Here is a 6,956-nt window from a genome sequence, read left to right on the forward strand (position 1 = left end):
CATTTGAGATGCTTTTTGGTCATCTGACTATGCAGGTTAAACCTTTTCCCCCTGCATACACATCATTGCTGGTGGGCCGGGGGAATACTTCTATTACCTCCTATATATAAGATTTTCAAATAAAAATATGAGAACTTCAGAAATCTGGAGCCTTTGTATAAGCAAGACCTATAGATTTTTCCCTTCATGATCTAAACTCAGGAGGCAAAGAACTTTTAGCTCATAGGAGCAACTCAGCCGGCCTAGGAAGGCCCATTTTAAGTGTTGTTAATCATCCCAATAGCTATGAAAATTGGAGAAAAGACTGAATGTATTGAAGATAAAACTATAGAGACAACCAGACACTATTTTCACTGACACTGAACTCCTGAATTTATATTTTTTCAATATATTTTTAAAGTCAAAAATATTTGATTTTATTGTATTTGAAGCACCTGATACCAGTATCAATAATTGTTTTGATTCTGAAATAGAATGAGTAATAGCCAATGGGTAAGTATATAATTTATATTATATTATATAATTTGTATTTCATTTTAAATATGTGTACTTCCATGTATTCTGATTAGAAATAAAATTAGAAATTTTATTATACTTTTTCTAGGACTATCAAGAAAAATTAAACTAAATGATGTGTTACAAAGTGTTATAAGTGTTGGTCAACACCCACTTCAGGGAGGATTATATATTTTTTATATATAATATTTTAAAATAATTATAAACTTTTTATGTGGTAATTGTTGGATTTTGATTGATATCTTCAGGTTCTTACTTCCATGGAGTATATTTGGAATTGTGTTATTTGTAATTGTAATTGTATTATTTGTAATTTGTAAAATCCAAGATTGGTTTTGCTTTCTTTTCCCTTTTATTTCTCTCTGTTCCTCATATTATAGTTTTCTATCAGAGGGTTATTTGAATAGAGGATATGAGTATAAGATATATGTTTGCATAATACATTGGGAGACTAGCTTCTCCCAAAGGACCACAGGAGGGTGTAAAAGGCAATTATTCTTAATCCCTTGCTCTAATTTAACTGGGGAAATAACTGGCTGGTTCAGTGGACAGGGAGCCAGGCCCAAAGATAAGAGGTTCTGTTACCATGGAGACCAGTCCACAGTTAAAGGAAATAAAAACTGCTCTCAGAGAGGAAGTGAGGTAAGAATGATAGCTGGACAGTGAGAGATAAAAGAAGGCATGAAGTATGAGAAGGGGGCTATTTCCTCTAAGGTTTCCTGAGGGCAGGGTGCTGTTGGCAGTTGCTGGTGACAGTTGGCTGCTGTAAAATCTGATTGCAGGAGAGTGTGTAGGTTGGTAGCTGTCCATTGTTTAGTGAGTTAGTTAGAATATATATATATATATATATATATATATATATATATATATATATATTCCAACAAATACCACATAAAATTTATAATTATTATAAATATTATAGTTAGAATATATATTATATAACATATAATATATATTATAAATATTATAATTAGACTATATATTCCAATAAATACCACATAAAAAGTTTATAATTATTATAAAATCTTATAAAAATCAAAATTAATCTTTAATAAAATATTATATTAAGAGATTTATTAATGATCATTAGAAGTAAAGGAATAAAAGGGTAACAAAATAAAACCACATGCCCATGGCTAATCTCCCTGTTCAAAAATTCCATTTACCATCACAGTGACAACCCAGGAAGCAAGAGTGAGAGACCAGGAACCCCACTGAATTTTATCCCTCTGTCTATAGGAAGTATGTAATGACAGGAAGTCAGTGGGCTCCTGGGAAATGCAGTTTTTAGGGTAACAGATTTCCAATTACACAATATTATGTATATGTATTTTATATATATATATATATATATATATATATATATATATAATATATATATATATATATATAGTGTAGGTTCGGCCTGGTTAGCTAGGCTGAAGAGTTTTTAGTGAGATTGTTTCAAATGATAGTTTTTAGGTAGTTTATGGGTTGATATAAGAAGATTTAGGTAGTTTTTAGGTAGTACTAGGGTAGATGGTTAAATCTCTCTCTCTCTTTTTCCTATTTTTCCATCTTTACTATTTTTTCTCAATTAAAACAAAAATTTGTTAAACTGCTCTCCTATCTTTGTCAAGCTCCTAATTTTAACTCTTACAGTTCCTATTATGTGCCCGTACTTCTCATAGCCAAGGATACATAAAATAAAATGCACAGAATTACAATAAAAACAATATATTGAAATATAGTTGTCAAAATATTTTAAATAAAATTTTATAGACCCTATGGTTAAAAACCTATATGGTAGGGATTCTCCTTTTAACTTGGTCAAAAGTTAACTCATGAGATTCTTCTCTTACTTCTCATACTTAAAAAAATATTTCTTCCTTCTCTTAATCTGTTCATTACCTTAATCAGTTTCAGAGAGGTGTCCTATCCTGGGGAGATTAGTTCTTTCCTTTAGCAACTAACTAGGCCTTTGGTAAGAATAATTTTTAAAAGACTTCATTGTAGAATATTGTTTGGGTTCAGTCATTTTCAGTCACATCTAACTCTTTGTGATCCCATTTGGGATTTTTTTTGGCAAAGATACTAGAGTGACTTGCCATTTTCTTCTCTAGTTCATTTTATAGATCAGGAAACTGAGGCAAACCGGGTTTTGTGACTTGTCCAGGGTCACACTGCCAGTTTCCAAGGCTAAATTTGAACTCAGGAAGATGAAACTTCCTGACTTGAGACCCAATACTCATTGTATACAAATTGTACCACCGAGCTGTCCATTTTTGGGGACTATATTGTTAAGAATTTCACATTCAGATTAGATCAGGGACTTCAGACTAAAGTGCTATTCTAATATTATATTGTGACAGGAAATTTAAAAAGGGAAAAGGGGGAGTGGGGTATGGCTTTCAGTAAATTCCATACTTCTTAATCTTTTCTCTCCTCCAAACTATCATCCTGAATATTGTTGAGGACACCACCATCCTTCCAGAAACTCAGGACTGTCACTTCAAAGTAATTCTTTCCTCCCTCATCCTCTACATTTAATCAGTCATCATATTCTCTAAAATCTACTTTCATATCAACTGCTTTCTTTCTCTTCTCTCTGTTCTCAAGGCTACCATTTAAATTCAGCCACTAATCAACTCTTCACTGATCAAATATGACTCCCAATTTGTCTCATTTCAAGTCTCTTCTCTTGCCAATCTATGCTCACTACAAGGACAATATAATCTTCCTTTATAAAAGCATAAGAGAGGAGTAGTTAGATGGCTCAATGATTAGAGAGCCAGGCCTAGAATTGGGAGGATCTGGCTTCAAAACCGGCCTCTGACACTTTCTATTTGTGTGACCCTGGGAACAAATCACTTCATCCCAATTGCCTAGCCCTTACTGCTTTTTTGCCTTCGAGTTGATACTTAATATCCAAGTATCTGTTCCAAGACAGAAGGTAAGGTGTTTTTTTTTTAAAGTAACATGTAGAATTTATTATACGCTTTTAAGTGTATGTTGTATATATGTAAGCTTTATTAAATGGAAGCTAACAGTTTCAGAGAATCTCCTTTTGTGTTTCACTATGTTTATAGAAAGTTAGGTTTTTTGTTTTTTTTTGTATGTGTTTGAGTTCATAATAATTAAAAAAATATATTCCTAAAGCTTAGGTCTAACCATGTCAATCTCTTGTTCCTTAATAAGGCTTTATAGATACAATACAAACTTCTTAGCCTAAAATTTAAGGTTTTCTATAATCTGGTTTATACTTATTCTTCCACACTTGACTAGCACCTGTGTCCCCTTATTCCTAGAAAGAACTCCCTTCTCATTTTTTCTTCCTCCTCTTATCAACAAACATTTATTACACAGTTGTGATGTACCAGGGACTGTGCTAAGTGCTGGAGATGCAAAAAGGCAAAAATATGATTCCTGCCTTTAAAGAACTCACCTTTTAATGAGGGAAACAACATACAAACAATTATATATATATCAGTTAGGAAGTTTAGTGGATAGAGTACCAAATCTGGAGGCAGAAAGACTCCTCTTCCTGATTTCAAATCTGGCCTCCGTACTTACTAGTTGTGGGACCCTGGGTAAGTCACTTAACTGTTTCCTTCAGTTCCTTCATCTGCACAATAAGTTGGAGAAGGAAATGGCAAACCACTCTAAGATCTTTGCCAAGAAAACTCAAATCTGGTCATGAAGAGTCCAACCTGGCTGAAAACAACTTAACAGTAACAGCAATAACAACAAATATATATACAGTATAAATGGGAGGTACTAACTGGAACCATCTCCTAAAAGAATATAATCTTTTAAAGGGCTGGAACTATTCTGTTTTTGCTTTGTATCTTTATGTGCTTAGGTCAGGTGTGCATGGCACAAACACTTTTTCTGGACCTAGTAAGCATTTCATAAATATTAATTAAATTAGTAAATGATCAATTAAAGAGTTTTAACAAACACTACAAAAAGAGATTGATTGGATAAATCAATTAATGAAAGAATCCTTTGGAGAAGTCTGGGAGGGCAAAATTTGAGCTTTGGTAGCCTTAATTCAGACAAATGTACCTAGCTGAAATGCTTAACAAATAGCATAGATTAAGTTGATGTGATCATGTCAATTCAGGTTTCCTAAATCCTATCACAAGGCTAAATTAGTCAAGGACAATGCATTATCTGAACCTCAGAAAAGAAATAAATGTAGAGGTAGAGTTAATCTTTTTATATGACTGAACACATCTAGGCAAACAGAATGAATTTCTGCATCAGCCATATCAAAAAGATATGTCTCCTTCTGCACTTTTACCAGTCAGGAGATTGGTAGCATGCTTCATCATTAGTCCTCTGGAATTATGGTTGTTGATTACACATGGGAAGCATTTATATAATAACACTCACTCTGTGCCAGGCATTGTGCTAAATGCATTACAAATTTTATCTCACTTGATCCTACAAAGATGGTAGCTGTGAGGACCCCAACTGCAATCCTGTGAGGCAAACGTTCTACTGATCAAAGTTCCTAATTCTTTGAAAGTTTTGTTTTTGCCATATTGTTGTCCTTGTACATAGACTGTTCTGGTCCTGCTTACTTCACTGCATCAATTCAAACAAGTTTTCCCATGTTTTTCTAAAACCATCTTCTTTATCATTTCTTACTCCATAACAGCATTCCATCACATTTATGTACCGTATCTGTTCATCATTCCCCAATTTATGGACCTCCCCCTCATATTCCCATTCTTCGCCACCTTAAAAAGAGCTATATTTTTGTATATGCTTAGTTCATTTTTTTTAATGCTTAGGACTAATCTCTCCCTTAATTTGGTGTTGTTTAGTCCGTTCAATTGGGTCTGACTCTTCATGAACCCATTTGGGGTTTTCTTGGCAATGGTACAGGCAGTGATACTCTAATCACTGAACAACCTAGCTGCCCCTTAAATGGTCTCTTCTTGATTTTTTTTAAATTAAAAGAATTTTTTTATAGGTCAGTTAGTTTTACTTTGAGATACCTAAGATTTTTTTTTTCAGTCTATTGACTTTGTTTTAATATTGTTTGTTGTCTCCTGGAGTCATTGGCTTCAATTTGGTCTGTTCTAATTTGGGGGGAGTTTGTTACTTAGGCAAAGATTTGTACATCTTGTGCCAACTTGTTAATTCCTTTTCCAAGCTACTTTTCCTATGGTTTTCATGTTTTCCCAATTACTTCTTCTAATACTCAAATTTCATTTAGAAAAAATTTTCTTTTAAACTTAAAACAACAATAAATCCCTGTTTCATCTTTTCTAGAAACTCTAGTTAAATTTGTGTCCAAGCTCTGTTTTGTTTTAAGGCTTTGCTTGTAGATGTTTTGAAGTTGTTTTCTTCTGGGCTTGTGTCTTGAGCATCCTAGTCAAATTAATAGCTTTTTAATGACAATATGCATTTTTTAAAAATTTGTTCATTCTTCTCACTTCCTTCCTTCTAATGATTTACTACAATGTTTCCTGAGCTGGGGTGTTCCATGGGGGTCTCAAAACGAGACGGGGGTGAGGGTTACCGAAGAATTAAAAGGATGACATTTGTCACCAGCATGCTCCTAACAATCTAGCTTTAATCCACCATGTTAACTCTATCAACAGGCTTTAGGCTACTGCTTGCTCTCTCAGGCTTCTGCTGTTCTAGCCTCTCAGCCAGAAGCACTATGCATAATTATCTACTCTCTTCCAAGGTAGCTCATTAAGGGAAGCAAATGGTCAACAAAAATAATTTTGAAAAATTAGAAATTTAGAGCCTGGCCTCTGGAGCCAGGAAGGAGTTTTCTCTCTGCTTTCCATATCTTTCTCAAAGTTACTTTGCTCTCTTCTCTGCACTTGTGTCCTCTTTGTGAACTTACAGGATAGAGGAGGGAGAGTTTGGGAGGATTTAGCCCCTTGGTCCTCCATACTTCTTGTCTTTGGACTTGATTTTAGGGGTGGTTCTTCACACTTCCTGAGGGAAAGTCTGTGTTGTTTCTGCTTTTGCTCTCTTGGGGTATTGAATTACATTATTCCAGGATCTTAGGGACAACTCTGGAGGGGGACTTGCAAGCTATTAGTGCTTCTGAAGTGGTCTGATTCTTGGCAAAATTTTATTGTTTCTCTACCTGGTCTGAATTCTGCAAGTTCCTGACCTGAGTTTGAGCCTGGTAACAGTAGACAACTTCGAACTTTATCAGCCAGCTGGGAGGCTTTGCTGTTTCACAGTGATCCAACTGCAAGCTTCCCTTTGGTCTAGGATTCCTTTTGTGGTTATTTCTCTACAGGTTTCAGGATAGGTTAGAAACTGGAACTGAGATTCTGCCCTGCTCCAGGGATCTGAACCAAACAGCTGCTGTTGGCTTCTGATGCTTCTTTTCATAAACTTCCTAGAGCCTTCCACAGCTCTCAGTTTAAATGCCACTCTATTCAGCTAGGTGGTGCAGTGGGTAGAGAAGAGGCCTGAAA

This window comes from Monodelphis domestica, chromosome 4 (assembly GCF_027887165.1).
Source record: "Monodelphis domestica isolate mMonDom1 chromosome 4, mMonDom1.pri, whole genome shotgun sequence".
NCBI classification, from domain to species: domain Eukaryota; kingdom Metazoa; phylum Chordata; class Mammalia; order Didelphimorphia; family Didelphidae; genus Monodelphis; species Monodelphis domestica.